This window comes from Mytilus galloprovincialis, chromosome 9 (genome assembly GCF_965363235.1).
Source record: "Mytilus galloprovincialis chromosome 9, xbMytGall1.hap1.1, whole genome shotgun sequence".
Lineage (NCBI taxonomy): Eukaryota > Metazoa > Mollusca > Bivalvia > Mytilida > Mytilidae > Mytilus > Mytilus galloprovincialis.
In genome coordinates this window covers 28,201,948-28,229,841 of record NC_134846.1, presented here as the reverse complement: position 1 = coordinate 28,229,841, position 27,894 = coordinate 28,201,948, and the positions used below count along the sequence as shown (strand labels likewise).

General features: G+C 32.0%; 1 protein-coding gene across 4 annotated transcripts in view; it reads right to left on the bottom strand.

The window, feature by feature from the left end:
- Nucleotides 1-27,894, bottom strand: part of LOC143044735 (uncharacterized) — a 74,281-nt gene that overhangs the window by 26,351 nt on the left and 20,036 nt on the right. For 3 of the 4 annotated variants that reach the window (XM_076216848.1, XM_076216847.1, XM_076216846.1), the window contains one exon: nucleotides 6,608-6,801. The gene's annotated coding sequence lies outside the window, so the exon portion shown is untranslated. Of the gene's footprint in view, nucleotides 1-2,347; nucleotides 2,471-6,607; nucleotides 6,802-27,894 lie in introns of those variants that run through there. The other variant, XM_076216851.1, reaches the window with a different exon arrangement.

Here is a 27,894-nt window from a genome sequence, read left to right as displayed (position 1 = left end):
TCCCCAATTCTTTAGATTTAAGCTTGATCCTGTAAAATTTTCCTTTTGGATTTATTAGTGTTAATGAGGGCATTAGGCATCCAATTTTTCCCCCTATTTTGTTTTTTTATTTTTAAATCCTGGCTGATAATGCCACCAATGTAGTAAATTTAGTGGAGTCTTTTGATTTCCTTAATAATATTTAGACATTGTGTTATGAAGAGCATTGACCTATGGTATAAAAATATTATAAACTTTTTGTACATGTAACTTAGAGCTTTGACATATATGGTTAGAAAACACTGTAGACTTTATGTAATCAAGAGCCTTGGCCTATATGGTATCACCTTTTGTTTATCATTAAAAGCAGTATTTTGACCTTACATTGTAACTATGGTAAACAAGAGATAAAGAACATAGACCAATGAGACAGCTACCTAACAACACACATTGAAATCTAGAGATCAACAAATGGTCAAATTATAAGTCACTATAAGTTGTGAATAAATTTAAAGAGGATCTTCAATCAACACCAAAATTCATTATAGGACAAAAAAAACATGAGAGATACAAAACATAGACTGATACATTTAGGTTGTGGCAAGGTCAAACAAGTTTTTGAGAACTTAACCTTCACACTTGTATTATTAATCAAAACATCTTAGATTGTATAATGTTGTTGGGTTTCCTACTCATGGACTTTGACCTTATCATATCTTAAATCACAGTAATATCTATAGTTAACAAGCTATTATTTGAACTTGGAATTATTTTAAATTATGGAATTTGCATAATTTCTTGTGTTTAAAATTTTTAATGAATTCCATGTTTATTCTGTATTATAATGTTCTGTGCTGTGCACAACACTTTCTATTACAAATAAGATGGTATATTTTCAATAGAATGTACTGTGCTGCGCACAACACTGTCTATACAAAATACATTGTGTGGAAAGTGTTATGCACAGCTCAAAACATTATGATACCAAAATAAACATGGAATTTATCAAAAATTTTAAACACAAGAAATTATGCAAATTCCATAATTTAAAATAATTCCAAGTTGTTAGTTATGCATGTCTGAATACTGCACTTTTTCATTGATCTTTCTTGGTTCAAGAGAATTGATTATTTATAAAAGTTGCTAATTTTTTTTAAATTTAATCGTTTGCTGAAAATAAATATCATGCTCTAAACTAAGCTTAAGCTTCATCAAAACTTTGAATTCTACAGCTACACCTTTTACCTAAAGGCTATTGAAATTTAAAAACAAATAGTAACAAATGATGCTTCATATTTAATGCATTATCACTTAATTGTAATATATGATGTCAACACTTTATTTTGAGTTTCTCCCAAAGTTCAGACTGTATATAAAGACTTTAAGTTCTCCTCTCTTTTACAACTTTTTCTCCATACATATCAAGTTAAGCACAAGAAGGGTAAATTTTGTTTTGTGAAACATTTCATGCTACATGGAGTTCAAACAATAATGATCTCACTGTCAAAGTATTCAAAACCTGAAGACAAGTTAACTTTAACACTTGAACTTTGATTAAAGGGTATCTTAACATTCAAGATATTGATTAATTAAATTCATTTACTAGTAAATTAATCAAACAAATATTACAGAAGATTTTTTAGGACAAAAAATTAAACAGTAAATCTGAAATTAGGAACACAGATTTGTCTTTCATTTGTAAATTAGACTTAACAGTTAAAATGTTTACACCCAAAATAAAAGTTGGCCAGCATTCAATTCAGTTAAATAAAATGCATTCTGAAAATGATCTATCTGTGTCGTTATTTATTTAACAGAAATTTAGCATCCCAAGAATTTGTGAAGCACTGTCTGTGTACATATTTGAAAGGTTTACTGTCTGAGTACATATTTGAAAGGTTTCAATCTATGGTACGATCATAGATGTTTAATACTTACATCTATGGTACAATGTAATTTGAATTGTCCAGTCAAGAATTTTATCAAGATGTAAAGTTTTTTTACCATGGCATGGCATAGGTTAGACTACCACTATTATAAAAATACATATTTACATGTAACTATGTAAACAACTTATGTAATAACATTTCAAAAGCTGATATTAGCAAAGTTAAAATTTCCTCTCATTTACAACTTCATCGTAACATATTGAACATATATATGTCATGGATTAGTGAAAGGGTAATAATAACCAATAACTTTTAGCAAAAATGTTTGTTGAATCAATTTAAATGAAATATTAGATGCATCTTTTAAAAAAATGCTGATGCAAGCTTGGTTTTCATTCTTTACAAAGTTTGTCTGTCATTGAAGATATCATTTGTAAAGAAATGTTCAATAAAATTTAATAAGAATTCAGAAATCTTACCATTATACTGAAATCAATCATATGTACAATGTATGTCCATGTTGATAGAAGATACTGCAGACTAATCACAAGATATCACATTTTCTTACAACTAAACTGACAAGATTTCAAAAATGGTATTCTGTTCTGCACACTCAGTTAGAAATATCTGTCAAAACCTTTTTCTTCACCAATCCAAAACCAAAATAATGTTTTCAGTAACTGACTGCTCAATTTATTAAGTTTCCTATTCAAATGTTAAAAGGTCAGAATAGATTTTTAAAGGAGTTGTCATATTTAACTGATGTCATTGTCTCATTGAACATCAACATCCTTGATACTGTAATATAAGTAGAGTTATCCCCCCTTAATAATTCCAGACAAGCTTGTTTTAGTTCAGGTCAGCTAATGTATCTTTAATGATATGTACATGTATGTATGTATACTTGTATTGACGATATTAGATACAGCTCAATTTTTTAATAAACAGACAAATGATTTTTTTCAGCATGTAAATGATTAGTTCCAAGGTCAAACTAAACCAAGTGTGATCAGCATCAAAATTATTTTCCTGATTGAAATCATCATAGAACCTGTTATTTTATTTACTGATATTGATGAGGTACAATTTGTAGTTAACACATAGAAAAACTATGATAACATAAAATGTCAAGTATTTCTAAATGTTATACAATAAATAACTGATTGAAATAAAATAGAAATCAGAAGATTAATGTAACTGATACTGTGAAGCTACTATCATTATCTTTTTCAACCAGTAGTTTTCTTGTTCAGCTCAACTACCTCACCTGTAGAGCATAGATGTTACAATTGTATAGTTTAAAGGAATAATTTTCAAATAAAAGAAACAATTTCGAATTCTGCTACCTTAAACAAGAACTTTTCAACCACTGAAGTGATAAAGTTCCTGGTACATGTACTATAAAATTGAGAATGGAAATGGGGAATGGGTCAAAGAGACAACAACCCGACCATAGAACAGACACGGCGGAAGGTTGCCAATAGGTCTTCAAGCAAGAAACTCCTGCACCCCGAGGCGTCCTTCACCTGGCTCCTAAACAAATATATATATACTAGTTCAGTGATAATGGACGTCATACTCAACTCCAAATTATACACAAGAACTATTTTGATGTGTCCCATATTATACTACCTGAACTTTTTAAGTGTTTCATATTTTGCCATGAGAGATAATTTTAAGGAGTGAAAGATAAGTTGTATCAGCTACTTATTATCTGATAAACCTAGCTATATATATATAGCTGAGATCTTTGATTTAGTTTATCCTAATTAAACTTTGGTGTTTTGCTTTAATGGCACTTCTTAAACCTAAGTCTGCATAGCTGATCATCCTTTTCTTGTTTTTGCTAATCATGTGCATGCATGTATTTTAGGAAATTTTCTTTTGAAATCCCCTGCAGTTGAGAGAATTACCAAAGACATACATAAGGGGGATCAAAAGATTATATATAGTCTTGTCAGTACAAAATGTATATTTGTGCATTTTATGTGGTTTGATGAAATGATTATTTGTTTACTGCTTCTGAATTCCTGGATTTAGACTTGGCATGTAACAAAAAAATGAAAATGCATCATCTCATCTTGATTCTGTTTCATCATGGAAGTGTTATGAAATATAATACTTCCATGGATAGATCAAATAACTTTTAGAAAATTTAAATAATGAAACGCTTGTGATATTTTTTTGATTTGTTGACATAAAAAAGAATTATACAAGTGCTTCCAGTAGGTCTGATGATGATGTAGGTTGAATTGAGGCAAACAACCCAATGCAATAGCTATTTAGTAAAATTCATATTTTGTTTAAGCTAGCTGTGAAATCCAGGAAAATTGTCACTATAACAATGAAATAGTTTCTCAATCCTTTAAAACATTTTAACAAATGTAACTTTAAAAAAAAAGTTAAATCACACAAATACTGAACCTTGAGCAAAATTTAAAACGGAAAGTCTGTAATCAAATGGCAAAATCAAACAAAACCTCAAACACATGAAACAGTGAATAAGAACTGTCATATTCCTCACTTGGTCCAGGCATATTTAAAGTTTCCCATTTAAGAAAGACCTATTACATATTACATAAGGTATAATTGTTACACTATATCATACAACCTAATTTCATATGGCAGACATCTGTTATGTTTTCTTGTCAAATATTGTAAATTATATTTAGGAAATAAATTGACAATTTATACACTGGATAGTATTTTACTGCAAAAGTACAAATAAACACACAAATAGATTCTATAATACAGAAATATTATTTGCCATCACATAAAAAAACATTTCCCAAAATAATTACTTACCATATATAATCATAACTTAAATTACTTAGAATAACCCCTTATCCATTCTTGCAATATAACCTCTTTACTGAGATTGTAATTTTCGTGTCTTTAATATCCTGCTTTAGTGGTGGAAAATCAACTCATGTAATACATATATTAATATATTTATCAAAATAATTAGTAATCATATCAATTATGATGTATTATATCCTTGTCACAGGAAATAATGTATCAAAGATTTGCAGAAATAATCTATTTCTACAAAAGGTATGTCTTCTTTGATTTTTTTTTATTTGTACTTAAGAATACAGTATACATGCAGACAGGGTAAAGCCACAATGTCACAAAAGCAAGGGTTTTAATACTGCTGAGCGGAGAACATGCAGAACTAAAGTTGTTAGGCTAAATTTGAGACAATTAGGTGTTACCTGACTGTTTACATGTAACCATGGAAGTATCATATATAAATTATATCAATATAATACTTCCATGGTATAACCATGACTTATCCAATAAAGAATGTCTGTCATAAAAATTATAACAGATGATGATTAAGCTGTCACATATATATATATATATATATATATATATATATATAACTCGTCTAAACATCAACCCAACAATGTTAGATCTGTAAATTTGCTTTCGCAAATTTTTTAGCTCACCTGGCCCGAAGGGCCAAGTGAGCTTTTCCCATCACTTTGCGTCCAGCGTCCGGCGTCGTCCGGCGTCGTTAACTTTTACAAAAATCTTCTCCTCTGAAACTGCTGGGCCAAATTAAACCAAACTTGGCCACAATCATCATTGGGGTATCTAGTTTAAAAAATGTGTGGCGTGACCCCGCCTTCCAACCAAGATGGCCGCCATGGCTAAAAATAGAACATAGGGGTAAAATGCAGTTTTTGGCTTATAACTCAAAAACCAAAGCATTTTGAGCAATTCTGACATGGGGTAAAATTGTTTATCAGGTCAAGATCTATCTGCCCTGAAATTTTCAGATGAATCAGACAATCTGTTGTTGGGTTGCTGCCCCTGAATATGTAATTTTAAGGAAATTTTGCTGTTTTTGGTTATTATCTTGAATATTATTATAGATAAAGATAAACTGTAAACAGCAATAATGTTCAGCAAAGTAAGACCTAAAAAGAAGTCAACATGACCAAAATGGTCAATTGACCCCTAAGGAGTTATTGCCCTTTATATAGTCATTTTTTTTTAACAATTTTCACAAAATTTGTAAAATTTTACTAACATTTTCCACTGTAACTACTTGGTCAAGTTCATTATAGATAGAGATAATTGTAAGCAGCAAGAATGTTCAGTAAAGTAAGATCTACAAACACATCACCATCACCAAACCACAATTTTGTCTTGAATCCATCTGTGTCCTTTGTTTAGTATTCACATAGACCAAGGTGAGCGACACAGGCTCTTTAGAGCCTCTAGTTGTTCTTCCCTCGGGATTCGAACCCATGCTACTGAGATATCGTGACACCAAATCGCTTGCACTGTAGCCGTCCCGCTAGACCACACGACCACCTGGGCTTCAAAATATAGCTTTCTGTGGCCGGGTGTTACCTTTCCACGTCAGTTTTAATCTAGCGTCGTACTACAGTACATGATATATAAGGCATGGAGATGTTATTTTTAAAGATCAGCTAAATTATCTATAGTAAAGGATCCTACAAATTAGTGTAAGATACAGTCACAGAAAATAATTATATTTATAAGTACATCTGAGCCAGTGACAACTCTACAACTATACATTTTGTGCATTTAAACTTTGAACTATTAAAATTTTTTGAGAATTAAATTGAACAATAAATACAAATACAAATATTTATTGGTACAAACTCAATTACAATAATTGGCAACGGCCCAATAAATATGAAATCTTACTCATTTTGGTAATAATCATCAACTTACAATCTCCTACCCATAACTGTACATACCTTTGTTTCCAAACTGTGCTTGTCACTTTTGAATACAGAACTCCTTGTTAAAACTTTTATAAACTCCATACACAAAAATCTGTTATGAATGTGTTATTACTTCCATTGAATATTTCCAGTAATAATATCCATGATAAATATCCAGTGCTATGGCAATGATTTCTTGTTTATCAGCAGATAATTATAGGGTGAAGCTGTAAAAAGTAAATCAAATCTTATTTAATTAAGCATATATCTAATTGAGCAACTCAAACTAATTTATAAATAATTTGATCACTTTTAATCCAGTTTGGTAATTAAAGCACATATTATTGTCACATTTAAACATCAAAAGGATAAAAAAAATATGGCAGTTGTGAATTAAATAAATATTTCAAACAGGTGTATTAATTAACTTACAATTTGTTGCAGACATTAATGAGACAATTCAAGTTAATCAATTAAAAAAAATATTGAATCTACATTTTTATTTTATTCATAGATGTACCATTTATAATTTATCCATTTACTTATTTATTTGATCTCTTTGCTATTTTGTTCAAATACAGCATCTATAAAAAAATCAAAACCTGTACAGGTAAAATCTAAATCTGATTCCGGAGGAGCATTCCTCCGTTGGAATAGGTTACTTTAATTAATTGCTCCTCAGGATAAGGATCCCTTAGCAGATTTCCAATTAGAATACCGAGTGTGTTAAATGGCTTATCTTTTCTTTGGAAATAAACAATAGAACATGCATTTTTACTTGTTGTTAATTAGAAATGAAAATACATAATTTTCACCAGACTACAAATTTTATCTCTCTATTTTGTTAATACAGTGCCAAAAATGTAAACACGTACTGGTTTAAGATAAGGTTTGGAAAAAGACCAATTTATTTCTGACAAAGAAAGAGGACTACTCCTCTGTTTTTGTCAATTTGTCAGGTTTTTTGATAAATTTCTATACAAGTGTGAGAAAAAGATCAGTTTAATGTTGAACAATCAAAGGAACATATCTGCCTCAAACGATTAAAAGAATCTATTCATTATTTCTTTCTACCTATAATAATATACAAACTAATGCATCTATCTAAAGTTATTTATAAAATTAACAACAAGATAAATGACCAAATACCTTCTCTTCTTTTAAATTTAGTTGTGTAAAGAATTTTTATGCACAATTTATGGGCATTATGTTTTCTGGTCTGTGCGTCCGTCTGTTTGTTCGTCTGTTGTACCGTCCGTTCGTCTGTCTATACTGCTTCAGGTTAAAGTTTATGGTTGAGGCAGTTTTTGATGAAGTTGATGTCCAATCAACTTGAAACATATATTACACATGCTCCTTATGATATGGTCTTTCTAATTTTAATGCCAAATCAGAGTTCTTATCCCATTTTCACGGCCCACTGAACATAGAAAATGATAGTGCGGATGGGGCAACTGTGTACTGGGGACACATTCTTGTTAATTAATTAACATACTATATAGTAAAAAATAATTTCTGTAGATCACCGAAAGGGGAAGTGGTCTAGAACACAGTATTATTTTATTTAGGGGGTTCACTATACACGCAAATTTTTATTAGTCTTCACTTCAAGGTTAATCGAGCAAATTTTATTAAATAAGGCTTTTTACAGGTTTTTTTACTTTACTACGGGCTCATAAGGATCTTAAATCTGATTTTATTGCTGTGTCCACAATAGACACAGCAATATTATTCTGTAGGATTTAATAATGTCCTCCATGAAAAAATGTCCACCGGACACATTTGGACAATATTTACTTATTTAAATGTGTCCTGGACACAATTTCCTATGAAAACATGTCCTCAGGTATGAATAAGTGTCCATGAATATGGACATTATTCACTACCATAATATTGTCCAGGTGGACATTTTTCTCAAAGGACATTGTGTCCGCCAGGGTATTTTTTTATATGATTAAAGTATTAAATGATATCCATTGCCTTGTTATTACTGGACGTAACCTTAATTACGAACTTGAATTAATTGTTACATTGACATAAAAATTGTCTCATTGGCACTCATACCATCCTTATCTTCTTATCTATATCTTTTAATATAATTATATACATGTATGTATAATTCAAACTCAAATAAGTAACAGATGCTGTTCAGTTTTATTTTCCTTGGAGAACACAATTTAATAACATTCCCTACGAATATTTGTTCTGCAGATGGACCATATTTCATAACTGTTGCTGTAAAATACTGTCCACTTAGGCGACAATATTTCATGGCAATGGACATTATCTATTTTCTATTGCCTTCTTCTCTGACATAACAAATATAGTAAAGTTCTTCATATTTGATTTTACACTTCCTTCTTATTGTTATTCTTTCATTGTCATTACCATTTGCTGGGGATTTCTTAGAACTTAAATTTTTCTATATTCACTTCCATCCATCATTTATTTGTTTACATTTGTATATTGATCAATTTCTCATCAATCCTTTATATTTTAATTAAAATTCAAGTATAATAAAACTTTGTAATGACTTTGTATTACTTCCCTTGGAGGACACAATTTAATAGCAACTACCATGAACATTTGTCCTGTGAGTGGACACTATTTCATATCGTTAGCAGTAAAAATATGTCCTTTTGAGGGACACCATTCCATGGCAATGGACATTATTAAATACCAAATTTCAATGAAAAACTGTCCATGTGGACACTTTTTCACAGGACACTATTATGTCTTACAATTTCACCTGTATCGGTTTGGACTATTCCATACACACACCATTATGCTTTAGGGGTTTTCATATGTCATGTCAAGATGATATAGGCTATTTACCGTTGTTTGCCACAAAAAAAATCTGGTAAAGTCACTTTTCTGAAAACCACTATAAATATAGTTAACATATTTATATATTTAATCTAACTGTGTTCATTGACCCGAATGTTTTAATGACAACACACCCCTAAAATTCGTTTTGGTCTATTCCATGACATTTGCGCGGGAAACATTCATCAGAGACTTAATTTTAATGGACGTTCATTTGGAAAATATTACTATCTATTTTATGTGAACAATTGTCATATGTGTTTGTGTTTCGTATATTTAAAGGATCAACGTTATTTAAATTCCGTATATCTTCATTTGACATCAGGTTTGTACGCATTTAGTCTCTTCTCTAGTCTATAATCTAAACTGAAGGCCGCGAAGGGGCACATGTCATGATGACACGTGCTGCACAATCCCACACATTTCAACGAACAAAAAAGTTACTATTGAATAGACTTTATCAGCTGTTTATAGACATCTATATGCATTTCATCCCCTGAGGGTTTCTTATCGTCGAGTTGCAAGTTGCGAGTTAAGAAAGTCGAGTTGCGAGTTATAAAAGTCGAGTTGCGAGTTAAGAATGTCGAGTTGCGAGTAAAGAAAGTCGAGTTGCGAGTTAAAAAAGTCGAGTTGCGAGTTACAAAAGTCGAGTTGCGAGTTAGGAAAGTCGAGTTGCGAGTTACGAAAGTCGAGTTGCGAGTTACATAAGTCGAGTTGCGAGTTAGGAAAGTCGAGTTGCGAGTTAGAAAAGTCGAGTTGCGAGTTAGGAAAGTCGAGTTGCGAGTTAGGAAAGTCGAGTTGCGAGTTACAAAAGTCGAGTTGCGAGTTACAAAAGTTGAGTTGCGAGTTACAAAAGTCGAGTTGCGAATTACAAAAGTCGAGTTGCGAGTTAAGAAAGTCGAGTTGCGAGTTACAAAAATATTGTTTACACCGAATTTTCAGGTTTGGTTCACATTTGATAAACAAATCATGCATGTACCCGAACTTAGTTATTCCCGTGATTGTGGGATTTGAAACAGTTTTATGTGATACTTATTTATAAGAGTCTAATATAAGTTAAGTTCTGGAAGCATTTAAAAAAATTAATGTATTCTTAATGGACGAGATCGATCTTATTTAATCCAATGCGTTTACACTACAACATAAAAAGAACCGATCTGACCATAAATTACCTTTCGTAAACAAATAATCCTAAAAATAGAATAGTAAAGGAAATTCTGTATCTCGCGCGAACTATAACACATTGCAAAATCATTGAGAAAATAGTTTGCTCATTGGAATTTCGTATGGACTTATTAATCATTATTTTGGATCATACATCACAAGTCATTAAACAAAGATATGTGTGTAGACTATCGCTAAATAACGAACGGCCAATGGGTTCGAAGATGAGGATTTGCAGCAAACAAATAGAACTTATTGATTTAGAAGATAATAAAAAAAAAACGAATCTATGTTTACTTTTCGTATTCCATCCATCTTTTTTAAGGGCACACGATACAGTTACAGGGGAGGTAATGACGTTGCTAACGTAAAATGTTATTTTCGCGACGTCAAACTGTGACATATCGGGAAAAGATGCATTTTTCGACTGATTTTTATCATTCAAACTGATTTAATTTGAAAACGAGTTCATGGACCCCTATTTTTCAAAACAGCAATTTGTTTCATTTTGCAGGGAGATTATGTGACCCAAATTTTATAAAACTGTAAATAGAGGATTTTTTTTAATTTTGATAAACATGCAGCAAAATATGACGTTTTTTCCTCAGTTCATGAACATTTGATAAATATGAGCTATTTCTGAATAAAAAAATGCATATTTTTTTTAGGATACTTATGAAATACAGAAATTAACGATTATTTAACAAAAAACAATTTGTGTTTATCTTTTATAACAAAAAAGTTATATCTTTCTTTCGAAAAAGAAATTACGGCCACAAATCTGAATTTTGAGCAAATATACAAAATGTCGACCTCATTTTACTCAAAAAGTAGCACATGAAGGTATATTTTTTATTACATATTTGATTTTATCAGGTAAAAAATAGCCTATATGCAAATTTTCATGAACTTGTAAATACAGGATCAAAACTGTATCGTATGCCCTTAAACACGCCGAACATGTGCAGATTTAATCAAAGATCCGAACTGCTTCATATTATATACATGTCTCATGGGCGATCAACCAATTTTTTGTTTTCTTCTTAATTATGTCTCATGTGCAATCAAACCCTTTCTTTACCATAGTAGTATGTGTGAAATGTAAAACCGACTCCTTTTGTTTTCAAAGATAAATATAATAATCAACAAAGAATGTGGAATGATATGGCTACAGTATTAAATTTTTTGCGCAGACAAGATAAGGCAAGATGAACGTACAAACCGCCGAACCATTATTTTTTGGCAAGCCTGTGCTTCACTGGTAGGCAATGAAAGCTACAATCCTCTACGTTAAATGCTAAATAGAGAGATCGTATGAAAAATGAACCCCGATACGTAGCAAATATTCCCCCCAAGAACTCTTTGGTTTCCATTGCAGCTTATTAATTATTAAATTCAAAGAGAACACCTTAAGTTTCAAACTGGGACCAATTCAGGAACCGGTCTCTTTGGTACATTCAAAGAAGACCTAATCTAATCTCTGTGGGAACACAGAAGAAAATAACCCCAAATAAAAGCTAACGTACAATGTGGGGACATGTTCCATTTTCATCTTGACATATCCCGCCAAATGAGTGGGGCATACCCACTCACTGCCAAAGAAATTACCCCTGAAACAACCCCAAATTAAACTGATTGGTGCCCCTTTAAAATCCCGACCGAGTTTCACTTGTTATTAAACTAATCTAAATTTAAGACAATTCTCATAATAATATCAATTTCACTGAGGAAAAACAGCTGGTCCTCCGGATCTCATGAACTGTTCAAGTGCTCCTTGTAAATTATTTAGATAAATATCATTACCAATCTTTGATAAATGTGTTCCGTCATATCTAAACAAATTACTTTCTTTAGCACGTATGTTACTGTGCCTAATTGCACATCCACCGATGCTCAAAACTAAGTTTTTGACCCGGAGGTTTACTCGTTTACGAGCCCTTTCAATAGCTTGACCACAATTGGCATTGTGCCAATACCGTCTCATTAGTATGTCTGACCATATTATTTTTAAAGCTGGATACAATGCATGTAACCGAAGCAGGTCACATTCTATATCACTGAATAATTTCTCTGATGTCAATATACCCAAATCATTAGACCCAAGTTGAATAACAAGGAAACTCGGAAGGGGGCGGTTAAGCAACCTTTGTTCAAAGACTCTATTTAAATCACCCCACTTCATACCCCTTTGACCAATCCAAACCATATGAGCACCTGTATTCTGTAGGCCAAGGTGAAGTCCCCCAGGTCTAGACGAAGCTTCTTTATTGGCCCAATATACTATGGATGATCCAATTAACCAAATTGATTTGACACCTACAATTGATGAATGTATTATTTCTTTTCTTCTTGCGTTTTAAAAGTATTGCCTGTATGTTTAAATGTTCAAACGGATGTATTTTGTGTAAGCATCCGATGTCCAACGACCCCATTTTTTAATGTTTCGTCATCTACTCCTAACCTTTTAGCTTCAGTTGCTCCCCCGATTCTGAAAGAATGTGCTCTGAAATGTCCATTGATTTCGGAGAATGACAAACTCTTTTGTAAAATAGACGAAAATTGATAACGAGTGAGACTTGATCCGTCAAAATGTATGTATAAATTACTCCCGGACGAAGGATATCGAATTTGTAAAAAATTCTTTAGCAAGTGAATGGGACACAAAGATTTGTCGATTTGCTCACTAATAATCAAGGTTAAAGAAGAATGTATTTGATCTGTTTTGGAACTACGTATACACAGACGAAGCTCTTCTTTGTGGTCAAATTTGACAACTGAAATGTTTTTCCTACTAAAAAGGATTTTGTACTATCTGTTAAATCTTGAATCTTATGTTGATAACATTATTCCATCCATCGTTTTGAAAAAACGTGTGTTTTTGCCGCCAAACATAGGTAGTAATTTCCATGCAATCGTGAGAGATATGCACAATAAAAGTGAATTATGTGCTAAAATAAACAATGTGCTTACTTCTAATTTTTATTCCCAAAATAGAGTAAACTAAGGGGATATTTTGAATCCCAACCTTTTCAAGATTTTTATATAAATTTTACCGGATGCATTTAATGAAACCCCAGATGCTGTTGATATAAATGACCGCAGAATTGACTGCCTCATGTGTGCAGAGGATCTTGTTATTGTTTGTCTAGTTCCAAGGCAAGTCTTTCAAAAACGACTTGATAGTTTATCCTGTACTGCAAAATGGTGTTTAGAGGTCAATCTATCTAAAACCAAAGTTAATATGTTTAACAAACCTGGAAAACTTTTAAGAGAATATTTGTATTGCGAAAAAGATATTATTGAATGTGTTTACAATTATAAGTATCTGGGTTTAAAATGTATATTGACTTTTTTAAGCATGGAAAGGGAGAGTTATACAAAAAAATCACTATAAGCAATATTCAAATTGCGAACTTCATCATCTTACAATCCAAGTAATTTTACTCTATAACATATATATATATATATATATGACCATACAATAAAACCTATTTTAATGAATGGCAGTGAAATTACAGGAATGTTCAAAACTATCTCTGCAGCATGCCAGAATATTTATTACAGCACCTTTACATATGAACGATTTTTTAGATGAATTCAATTTAAAATATATGAAATATATTTTAGGTTAAACAAATAGTCTTCTAACTTTATAGCTGTGCTAGGAGAGCTTGATATATTCCCTTTATATTTTTCAGTTGTATTATCAATTATGAAATATCGGTTTAGAATTAAAAAAAAAAAACAATATGAAAGATGGTTTACTATATGATACCTTTATGTGTAACAAAAATATGTTCACTAATAATATTAAATGCTTTAATTCATCCATACACATTCATTATTTTTTTCAAAAAGCTGAAATATTCATAATTTGGAAGTAAACTTTTTTTTTTAAGCTTGACTTTGTTATCAAGTCAGTTAAGCAAAAACTTTGTTATAGTTTGGTAAAATTTTGGAACACAAAAAGAATAGATACAAAGAGTAGTAAATTAGATTTTTATTTCAAATTAAAAACTTGTTTTTCTAAAGAAATGTATCTACATGAATCTTCAAACAATTTTTTGATGAAGTGTCGTCATATGTAAAATCAGAATCAGTGCCCACGATCTCAACCATTTTAAAGGATTTGTAAGAAATGTAGTTGAAGATGAACAACATTTCATTACAAGTTGTCCAGCATGTATACAAAGATGATCTGTAGGGAGATGTTTTTCAAGGAGATATTTTTCAGTATTGTTGCTAATTTTTCATATCTCTCAAATGAGACAAAATTTGTTTTGTTATGTATATTTGAGAATGTGTCTGTACATACATATTTAGGGAACTACATTTGTATATTATTACAAGTCTAGATGTTAAACGAATTGTAAATAGACAATAATAGTGCATTGACTTGACATATCAACGATATAAGGATGAGGCTTATAAACGGGGAAATGCGAGGCTCTGCCGAGCTATTTCCCCGTTTCGGGCCGACTGTATATGACATAAAAATATACGGTCAACACATTTTGACTGCTCAAATAGAACGAGTGCAGTATAAATGAATATATGTTACTTAACAATGATAATTGTAATGATTTTATAGTTCAGGTCCTGTCTTGAATTAAATGTATGTGACTTATTTAGAATAATATTTCGTTTCAACGTATAAAATATGGCAGTGGCAGTTTTGTCGACTCCCTTCGGGGCTATTTTACAAGCTCCAGCAGAATAGCGATGTATATAGAGTTTTGCTATTTTGCCGGTTTTAATTAAGTTAAAAATAACTTATAATTGACAATATCAAACATGTGAACACTATATAACTCAAGTTTAAACCTAAGTGACTCAGTTTAATAAGTTACCCAATACTTTAAAAAAATACTTATGAAATCACGATGTAGCAATACTCATTTTGTACTTTCCAATTAAATCTTGTAAACCTGTAAAATGGCGCAAATGTAGTATTTACAATAGTATCTTTGACAGCTACATTTATAAAATAAAGAATAAAAACGGGGAATGAGTCAAAGAGACAGCAACCAAATCAAAAGGTCATTGGGTCTACAACATAGCGAAAAATCACACACCTAGAGGGAGCCCTGAGCAGGCCCCGAAACACAATATTAGATAGATCAAGAATATAGACGCCATTCTATGCTGCTAAATATAAAGATGAACCAAAATTAAAACATATACAAGAGCAACAAAGGCTAAAGTTTCCTGACATAGGTCAGACACAAAAATGCGGCGGGTTTAAACTGGTTTTATTCACGCCCATCATTTCCCCTTCATCTCTAGCCAATGTTTAAGACATATATAATTTTAATAACCTCAATTTTGAGTGTCACTGACAAACACTAAATTTCGCGGTCCCTAACGAATCGGTATTGCCCGGCTCTGCAGCTGCCCCAAAAAGTCCACTTTAAACGAAATCTGCAGAAGGGGTGTTTTACATATATGTACTATAGTTTAGTTGCTATCTCCCTTTACGTTTAATACGACGGTGCTATGTATGAAATTTAAAAATAATTAAACTGCAAGCCATCTGCTGTATTTCAAAAGGCTATCTGCTTCTTCAGAAAATACTATACGTAGTTATTATCTAGTCCATTTTATTTTTACAAGAGACTCAGATAAAGTCCAAACCATAAAAATAATCAACAACACTATGTACAGTTCTATAAGCAATTATCATTCCAAAATGTTATACAGTTACACCAAAAAATTAAAATATTTTAGTTTCCACATTTCAAGTTACGCAATTCGACCTCTGTAACTCGCAACTCGACTTTCTTAACTCGCAACTCGACTTTTGTAACTCGCAACTCGACTTTCGTAACTCGCAACTCGACTTTCGTAACTCGCAACTCGACTTTCGTAACTCGCAACTCGACTTTCGTAACTCGCAACTCGACTTTCGTAACTCGCAACTCGACTTTCTTAACTCGCAACTCGACTTTCGTAACTCGCAACTCGACTTTCGTAACTCGCAACTCGACTTTCTTAACTCGCAACTCGACTTTTGTAACTCGCAACTCGACTTTTGTAACTCGCAACTCGACTTTTGTAACTCGCAACTCGACTTTCGCAACTCGCAACTCGACTTTCGTAACTCGCAACTCGACTTTTGTAACTCGCAACTCGACTTTCGTAACTCGCAACTCGACTTTTTCAACTCGCAACTCGACTTTCTTAACTTGCAACTCGACTTTCTTAACTTGCAACTCGATTTTCGTAACTCGCAACTCGATACTCGACAACAAGTGAATCTCTCATCCCCTAATGTCAGTCATGATAACACTGGCATAAACAGCGGAAACCGTGTATTCGCGAATTCTGTCTTTCGCCTGCTATGGACGATTCCATACAACATTGTATATTAGGGGTTTACATTATGGACGATTCCATATAACATTGTAGTTCAGGGGTTGTTTACATGCATATGTTTAGTCGTATCTGGTATCTTAATGTAAACGATGTACATTATTTTTACATATTTGTATATGTTGAAGGAAACAGCTCAATTTCATGATAATTTGGTATACAGAAATTTAAACATGACATAAGTTTTTTGTACAATTTTGGTGTGTATAAATGACCTACATTACAGCCCTGAAATTCTTGGTGCATTTAATGAGGGGGGATAGGAGGGGTTTACTCTTTAACGGATTTATTGTACGCATGTCAATACTGGTGGAGGATATTCAGTGTATTTTTATACACCGTACTGAGCTGAGTTTGCCTTGATTGGAAGAATATATTTACAGACAGCTATAGTATAGATGAAGCAGCTGTATTTAGACATGGCATTTACCTGGGAATTCCCACAATACAATGCTGACATGGAATTTACCATCAATTTGGAATATAAGCATGATAGTCATGACTGTCATACACATCAATATTTCTTTTTTTAAACCAATATTTATTTATAAATGCATAGAGTATGAAATGTATAGTTTAGCAATGATTGTGTATATGTTCCGGACCATATGAGTATTTGAACCATACGGACTATACGTGTATGGTCATGACCATATGGGTATATACTCATATGGTCTGACCGTACGCGTATGGTCGGGGTAATTAACACTCTGTTACAGTTTACTTTAATACTCCTAGACTCTTCATTGTATGATGGTTCATTAAAAAGACGCTATCATATAGGTAATTTTTATTATAATATTATAATAAAAAGGTTAGCTTAATAAAAATTAGAAGTTTTACATAGTTAATTTTACTTACTTGTCAATACTATAATAAACACATTTTATACCGATGGTCATTACTGATTTGGTATAACGAGTGATTGGCATATGTCGACTTATAAAAAGAAATTCCAAAAGTTTCTTAATGAACTGTTACACAAGAAGTCACTGGAAGTAGCAAAGTTTATTTAAGTTGTCTTGTGAATATGGTGTATTGCAGTCATGTTAAGATATTTGAGATCTAGAGCTTCTTAAAAACACCGTAGACATATCGGAATGGCCCAAGACCTCGGTATCACTGTACGCAGCTACAAAAAGGCTAGCTTTTCACTTACAAACGAAAGATGTAAATGAAAAGGATCTTGCACAACCAAAAGTTGCAGATTGTACAAAAAAGGCTTTGATACCGTGTGGAAGTAAATGTCACCCCAAGCCTACATGCAAGAATGTAATTAGCGATGAAAACTAGCTATGGTATCAATATTTAAATTTTACATAGTATTTGAATTATAAAAATATTACATTGTCATGTAACCATCATTGTTTTTTATATAAAGTTTTTGTATTATTGAAATTTGTATAATGTAATTTAAAAAAATATACCTATAAGGTCCAAATACTCATATGGTCCGGCCCATTACTAACCAAATGAGTATTCATACTCATATGGTCCGATGTTTTGGTGTGATAAAATGGAAGCTCATAAATTGCCATGTTCAGTCATGCAGAGGACTTACTGAAATAAGTGATTATTAAATCACTTTTTTTAGTAGAAAATTCAATTTGCAAGGTTTAGTCACAAATTGGGATTTTGTAGTTTTTCAAAACTTAAAACAAATAGATTTAAATGATATCTTTTATTTAGTACATGTACATTTAAAAAAAAAAACCACTTTTTGCTACTTTTAAGTAGCAAGTTGTATGCCTTTGATGCTATCATTTAGCTGAAAATTCTGTTTTAGTTGAAAAAATGCTATAATAATGGCTTTACATATTGAACTGAAACTTTTTTAAATGATTTTTCCCAGCAATGGGAGAATTTTCCTGTGAAGTTCAAGGTTTCATCTTTCAGATTATGTAATAAAATTCTACTGTTTGCGATAAAAATATTCACTGTTTAGGGGTGTTGAAATTAGGTCTTACATAGTTGATGCGTATCCCATCTGTGATTTGTATATATTTCAATGGTGCCCTCGGTAAGGCCAAAAAAATATATGTTTGTTTACGGGAACCTGACCGATCTTATTTTGAGCACCCACCCTAAGCCATTTTATTGCAGTCGTAAGAAATAATCCAATCATTATAAATAGGGGAACTCTCGCCCCATGGACAACTCGGACCATGCAAGACGGACCACACAATTCAAAATCATGGCGCATAAAATAAAATGGACAAAATAATAAAAAGAAAATACTGACCTACCTACCTACCCTACATATTTTGATGATGTAACCTTAAACAAACATGTTAGTTTTCTCGTTTGAATTGTTTTACATTTTCTTATCAGGGCCTTTTATAGCTGACTGTGGTATGGGCTTTGCTCATTGTAACATGTACAACAATCAAACATCAACCCACACTAAACTGAATGTAATTGAAAGACATCTAGAGGTTGATATCAGAGGCGGGGGGCGGGCCCCTGCTTTTTGAGAAAAAATTTGGTTGCTTATATAGGGAATCACTGAATCTTGACTGGAGCGAGCCCCTTCTTAGGTCAGTCAGTGGGCCCCACTTTAGAAAATTTCTGGATCCGCCACTGGATATACAGTATCGAACAGAAGATAAAAAAGGGAACAATATGGTGAATTTTAGAGATTAATATTATTTCATGTACATGCATTTGAAATATTTAAGATATATTGTTTCGATTTTTTTAGTTCTAGGTTCCACGGTGACCTAGCTTCCATTTTCGAAAACTGTGATTTAAATGCTAGTCTATTAGAGGGATATTTCCTTTTCATTGGTTGTAGATATGGAATCTTATTTTACCATGAAGTCAGATTTGAAAATGACTTTGGGAATGAAGATATCATAAAGACTGAATGTCAGTTTTAGTCTTATATATGTACTTTATAATTTTAGTCTTACATGTACATAATTATGTGTACATATATCACTGATTCAGTGGCAATGGTAAATAGACACTGACAAGTCTTAGATACATGTAATATTTTATAGTTTTGAAAGTTTTGTCTGTTGACTAAAATTAGGTGGAGGTTTGTGTGTTCTTATTTCCAACAGAGGTAAGCTCAACACATATCAATATGTGCATGAAGCAAATTGATAGTTGCTAGATACGGAATGATTGTACCACAAGAAAGTTTTAACCTGTGTATATATACTTAATAAAATATGATTAAAAAAATCATGTCTTTTTCAGGACTTCTGAATCCAACCATGTAGTATGGAATGTTTTTGAGATGTGGTTTTGGTCGATGGATGTTAATGAAGGACCTGTAGTACAAAGTATATCACTGGATTTAGCTCTTTGTCTAAGTGTATTATTAAAGTACTTTGCTTTGAGCTCAGTTCATTGTTATGCAATTCATTCTTTGTGAAATAAAGATTTGACAGAAAACTCTCATGTAAAAGGATTTGTCAGAGTAGTATCACCTCTATTTACAATGTAAGTATTAGGGAGATAAAAGCATTCTATTTTGATTTGAACCAAACATATTATAAAAAAAAAGAACAAATTTACCCGAGAATGCTACTACCACAACTAGCAATATGATGCTAGGTTGTTTTAATACATCTGTACTAGCTGCCTACTGATGACTCGGTTCTGAGTGTAAATGGTCCTTCAACTATGCGGGGAAAAATTATAAGGCATATCTAGGCTTATCAATTTCTACAACAATATTTCATTGTACATGTTTGAAATTTTTAAACAACCACAGAAATTTTTGCAGTTGAAATACATGTAGGTATCCTGTCGTCGTCCCAAGACGTATGGTTTCCAGATAATAACTTCAGTATAAGTAAAAAGGAAGCCTTAAAATTATAACATACTGTGGATGTCGGGATTGGGGAAACAAACAATATTTTAATTTAGGCCTTAGACCACATTCAATCTGTGTCAGAAACCTATGTTGTGTCAACTATTTAACCACAATCCAAATTCAGAGCTGTATCCAGCTTGAATGTTGTGTCCATACTAGCCCCAACCATTCAGGTTTCCACCTCTGCAGTCGTATAAAGCAGCACACTGCTGAGTATCTGTTCCATTCATTTGTTATTTCTTAATTTGTGTGAATTAACATTGTTACAGTAAATGTTAATTACTACACTTGCATACCACAACAAATACTGTATTGGTACATGTATCACTTATATTTGTATCCATATAACAAAACAAAAAATGAAAAGGAATAATTTTGCAATACCTTTGAGTAATAAATAGCTTTTTAGGTATTTAGACATATTAAGACTTATTAAGTAGATGTTGATGATATCTGCTTGACATGCTTCAAACTCGATCAGATTACTTTTGGAGCAGTTATGAGTCTTTGAAGCATGCTCACAAAGGTTCTTATGGTGAAATAATTTTTATATTGGTCAAAATTTGTCTTTGCTTCGACCAGCTTTGGAGGAGATATAAAGAATTGATATAAATCAGCACAGAGGTTTACTTCCTATCTTATTGAGCCCCAATAATCATGTCAGATATAAGCCATTGTCATTACTTAAGACCAATAAATGTATTCTAATCTGAGGGAAAAATTCGACATTTTAACAAAAATTTTTACTAATGATACTGACGATCCACCACTAAATACAACATGTAATGTAAATAGAACCATACCAATAGTAAGCAAATACATATAAAAAAGATGAGGTATGATTGCCAATGAGACAATTCTCCACAAGAGACCAAATCGACACAGAAATTAACAATTGCTCTCCCAGCTACAAAATGTATCCAAAACCAAAGATGTAGAACATGTTCTATCATAATCATTTGGTAACTAATGTAATTACTGTCTCCCCATGTCTGTATTGAACATAAAAAAATATCAAATAAATAACACTCCTAATGCTCAGATCGGTTGTCACCGTGCAACACAGTTATTAACACCATATAGGAAAAACATAGAACTTTATTGTCATAAGACACTGTCAAACATCCAAACATACTATCCACACTCATCTGTGTCCACACTTGTTTCAAATAAAAAAAATATGTTTGGGGCAAGCCAAAAACAAATTCCAATGAAACATTTAAAGCCTGACAGTCATGAACTTCAGCAGAATGACTTAAATTTGTTATTAGTTTAATTACGATGATAGGAAATAAAAATAAATATTTAGGCCTAACACCTGCATTTCAGAAAACTTCTAAAAGTACACATGGAACATCAGCCAATAATGATGAAAATATGTGAAATAAATACCAATGTGCAATTTTCATAAGAACTTTAAAAAGTTAAATGTAGAATTAAAATTACATTCTTTATTTAATTAAATTTTCTTGGATATAAAGTTACCTTGATAAATTGTATAACCATTAAAAAAATTGTTGAAAATATCTTTTCTCATATGTTGAGGCAAGCATCTTTACCTTCATTCTAATTCAAAGATTAAAGACAACTAGTAAACAAACTTCTTTGAACGAAAGGAATGAACATTCAGTCAAAAGTAAACTAGAGGCTCTAAAGAGCCTGTGTCGCTCACCTCTATTAACTGATGCTTTGGAAATCATGTAAAAAAGGTTAAAATCATAATTTATAGTATAAGATATCATTAGATACTATAATAATATCTAAGACAATAGCAAAAAACTGCAAAATTTTCATAAAATTACTAACTCAGGGGTAGCAACCCAACAACTGGTTGTCGAATTTGTCTGATAATTTCTGGGCAGATATATCTAAATCTGATGAACCTTTTTGCTACCAGTCAGATTTGCTCTAAATGCTTTGGTTTCAGAGTTAAAAGCCAGGTGAGCTAAACAAGGGTCTCCTTCATTATTGAGAGAGCTGGCATAGGAAAGACAAAAAAGTTGTGTGGAGCTTGTTACCCCTGTAACAGATTTTTACTGTGGTTTAAACAATTATTTACAAATATTGACATTACTTTATACACCTTGTGTGTATTCAAATAAAATCCAATGAAAAAGCAATCAATTCAAATAGGATTAACATATTTCTTTGATCTGTATATTCAGTACAAAGAGGGTCTAAAATAAAATGCTTAGAAAAGGTCACTTAGAGTCCAAATACAATGCAACCATCTCCATCCTAATATGTACATGAAAACCTGGAATTTATTTGTTTAGGCTTTGTTAGAGTAACAACAATCTGTGACCCTTGTGAAATTTGTAGCACTTTTTCATTTAGAATTTATTTATATTATGAAGTTTCAAGGGCACGTCAATTGAGTCTGAGATGCCAGTACAGTTGTACATAAATTGACAAAAAAATATAGGTATGGTAATTGGAATCCTTTTGGCTAAAGTTATCAGTTTCAGCTGACATACATGCTGTGCTGAAATTATTACTGAACAAGTTAGTTCATGTAGGTTGCTTATTGGTGTGGCTTTAATTGACTAGAATGAGTTATAATATTGAGAGTATGTCAAGAAACTGGATACCAATAGTCTGATAGTTTGGATATTACAGATCAATAAATATGTTACTATAGGATCACAAATTACTGAATAAGCAATGATAGTCGAATTGATACCAATATACAAAAAGAAGATGTGGTATGATTGCCAATGAGACAACTCTCCACAAGAGACCAACATGACACAGAAATTAACAACTATAGGTCACCGTAGTTAATTAAACTTGTTCATAACAGTGGTTAAAAAATGATTTGGTTTATATGTAATTTTCAGGAATTTAACCCTGAATTTCATTCATTAATACATCTTTGGGTTTCAAAGCACCATTCTTTTTTTATTTGGTGTTTCCATAAAATATTTTGGAAACTCGAGGTTACATTATCAAACTTTACTCATGCCAAGTAGTTCTATATATTTGAAACAAAGATAAATTCTGCACAACTTCTGAAAATTCCAATTTAACAAAGACTAATAGAGGAATGATAATGGTGGTAATATTACTCCTTAAGGTGGCAGGTACCAGTTTTGGTGTACCAGAACATGTGTCCCACGCAGAAATTTTGTTATAGTTAAGTATTGAGGTATATAATTGCATCATGTAGACTGAAAAAATAAATGAATGTAAATTCTAGGCTACTGTACTACACAAGTAAGTAGTTGCATACACAGGTTGGGGATTTCCTTCACATATAGGTCCAATCAGATGTCTAAATTGTGGTCTCCTCACTTGACGGCATCCAATCAAAGTGGGGAAAAAATTCAGTTTTATGTAAACAAAAATATCTTGAGATTTTGATGGTAAGGATAGGTTCGGACAAGGCTCTAATTCACTGAATATCCTTTCTCTCTTGAATTTTGGCTAAAATTCTTGTCGGCTTTTAGCAGGAATCTGCAGGTGAGGATTAGATTGGTATCAGAGCATCACATTTTTTGCCTTATTTGCAATGCATTTATAAATTTTTAAATCTCCATGCTGGACAGACACCTAAATTTAAAGGTTTTCTATATATTTACATAAGCACTCACACATCTTAGTTCCTTGAAACCATGCATTTTATTTGTATATAAGCTTGAATGAATTTTCAAGAAAATAAAATCATAAATCCATGAAATTCTAAAGGTTTATTGTAAAATTAAAGAACCTTAGTGAGCACGCTCACATACCCCACGTCCCCACATTGTCATTGGAGAAATTAAATAAGTATAAGAAAAAAAAATTGTATAATAAAAAAATACTGAATAATAATTTCCTGTCAATATACACATCTACATAGTATGTCCTTATTATCTACAAAATTTCATGAAATTCTGTTGTGTGTTTTCAGAGGAGTTGAGATGACAAACTGTTGCAGAAGTACATTGAAGCAAATAAGTTCAAAGGGGCATAACTCCTAGAAAAAAAATTGAATCGTAATTTCCTGTTGATATGCACATCTAGGTAGTATGTCCTTATTATCTACAAAGTTTCATGAAATTCTGTTGTGTGGTTTCAGAGGAGTTGAGATGACAAACTGTTAAAGTAGTACCTTAAAGCAAATAAGTTCAAAGAGGTGTAACTCCTAGAAAAAAAATTGAATCGTGATTTCCCGTCGATATGCACAACTACATAGTATGTCCTTATTATCTGAAAAGTTTCGTGAAATTCTGTTGTGTGGTTTGAGAGGAGTTGCGATGACAAACCGTTGCAGTAGTACATTGAAGTAAATAAGTTCAAAGGGGCTTAACTCCTAGAAAAAAAATTGAATCGCAATTTCCCGTCGATATGCACAACTACATAGTATGTCCTTATTATCTGAAAAGGTTTCGTGAAATTCTGTTGTGTGGTTTGAGAGGAGTTGCGATGACAAACTGTTGCAGTAGTACATTAAAGTAAATAAGTTCAAAGGGGCGTAACTCCTAGAAAAAAAATTGAATCGTGATTTCCCGTCGATATGCACAACTACATAGTATGTCCTTATTATCTGAAAAGGTTTCGTGAAATTCTGTTGTGTGGTTTGAGAGGAGTTGCGATGACAAGAAACAGGACGGACGGACTGACGGACGGACGGGTCAAAAACATTATACCCTCCGCAACTTCGTTGCGTGGGGTATAATAACTGGTTTCTGCCACCTAATGTGATGATGTAGGGGAGAGTATCTGTAGGGGAGAGTATTGATTTTCTTGTACCTGACAGAATTAATATAATTCATTACAGAGAGTATTCAGTAAAAATATTCAGTCAAAATAAATGTTGTTGTGACGGTTTAATCAGTGAGATACTAATATAATCTCAATAATTTCCTATTTAATATCACATCTTCCTTTCACAATCCTCTATTCATGACCTTCAGAACAAGGCTATTCACTGTTATACATTTTGCATCATACAGCTAAATAAAAAGGAAACTGAAATCCTAAAAGTATTCAGAAAAAGAAAAAAAATATAGAAATAAACACTTTTGAAAAAAAACTGTCTTTTTCTCTTAAAATCACCAAAAATCTTACAATGTTAATTAGTGATACATGTTCTTTATGTCAACGATTTGTATAGGTTAAACTTGTTATCTAAATGTCACAAATATGACCTTATTTATGATCTTTTAAAGGTGTCATTTCTAAGAATAAGGAAATAGACAAGAAGGATAATATTATATCAGGTTAATCCCTATTCTTATATGTACATAAATTATTTTATCTTGAATATCAATAAGCTGGATAGGAAAAAAACACAAAAACTTTCCTAAAATGATGTTTAGCCATTATTAACCAAACAACTTTTCCTTGGTAGGACGTTAAGCAGCCATCAACCAACTAAACTTTCCTTGAATGGATGTTATGCCATCATCAACCAACTAAATTTTCCTTAAATGGATGTTAAGCCATCATCAACCAACTGAACTTTCCTTTCAAATGGATGTTAAACCATCAAATTGATGTTAAGCCATCATCAACCAAGTAATAAAATTGAGAATTGAAATGGGAATGTGCCAAAGAGACAACAACCCGACCATAGAGCAGACAACAGCAGAAGGTCACCAACAGGTCTTCAATGCAACGAGAAATTCTCGCACCCGGAGGCATCCTTCAGCTGGCCCCTAAACAAATATCCATTGCTTTATAGGATGTTAAGCAGCCATAAACCAAACTTGATATCATTGAGATGGGAGCCATCTCTGCGAGCCATGCTGAAAATAATGTGTGGTAAAACATTTGTATCTTTACCATAGTGCATGTCAACAGAAACCACAGTATTTGACCTTTGACCTTTGAAGTTGTGCATAAACTATAACACACCCTCTGATGTTGGTTAATATACATGTCATGTATAACTTTGAAATCATAACGGTTCTCAAGATATTGAGCGCGGACACGATCTTTACCATAGGACATGAGGTTGTCAACAGAAATCAAAGTTTTTGACCTTAAACTTTGACCTAGGAAGTTGTAAAAAAATTATCTGGTGTTGGTTTATATATATATGTCCAAAAATGAAATAGTCATTAAAACTTCAGATCCCTCTAGAAATTCTAGTAGTTACAAAAAAAAGTGCTCATGTTTGATGGAAATCAACTAAAAAGGTTGGAAGAAGAAAAGAAAAAAAGATTACAAATACATGTATGCAATTCCTCGATTTTTACTAGTTGAAGTGTCTACCAGGAATCTGAAGAACAAACAATACAGAATATAGAAAATAAGAATGTCCTAAACAGGGGAAAAAGTGAAATAAGCTTGGCTAGATTTTATTCAGTAGGTTGATTACGAAAGTTATTTGAAGTTATATTACACACAGATATAAAATATTCACCCCAAGATTAATACATGTACGTACCTATAATTCCTAAAATGATTTTTTTTCAACTTTTATTAAGACTTATATATGTTCGAATGATTAACATGATTAATCATCTGCCTTTTTTCATATTCCCACAGATGATAAATATTCATCATGAAAGATTTTTAAAACAATAGAAAAAGCAAAAAATACTAGATTTTTGGCAAATTTCACATCAATATACAATATCCAAAGCAAAGGTCAATTAAAAAAAACAAAACAAAGAATGTTTGGCTAATTAAGTGTACTTTAACAAAGTTAAAGCCTATTATAAGAATAAATCATATTCAATTCTACAAAATATTTAACAATATGATTATTTAAGTCTGTAAGTACCTGATTATGTGCTGATATTATCTAATATATCATCTATCAAAAACATTTGTGAAATGTTAACAATTCAGGTAATTTACATAAATGAACACCTACACAGTGAAACCTGAAGGCATTGTGCAAGATTAAAGAAATTAGAAAAAAAAAACAGGTGTTCAATGGAGATTTAAATGTGATTAACCAGGGTGGGAATCAATTTAGGGATGTAAATTTCTGTCAATCAAATCATGGTACAATAGGATACTGGGTACAATTTCTTCAAACATCTAATAACATAAATATTTTGATAAAAAAGGCACTAAAACCCAGCTTTATTATCAAATACAGCAAAAAAAAAATTTCACATACAGTTTCTCATTTAGCTATAAAAGTCCAGGAAAATTTAAAGTATTCCCAAAGTAGGATCACAATTTACAGCAT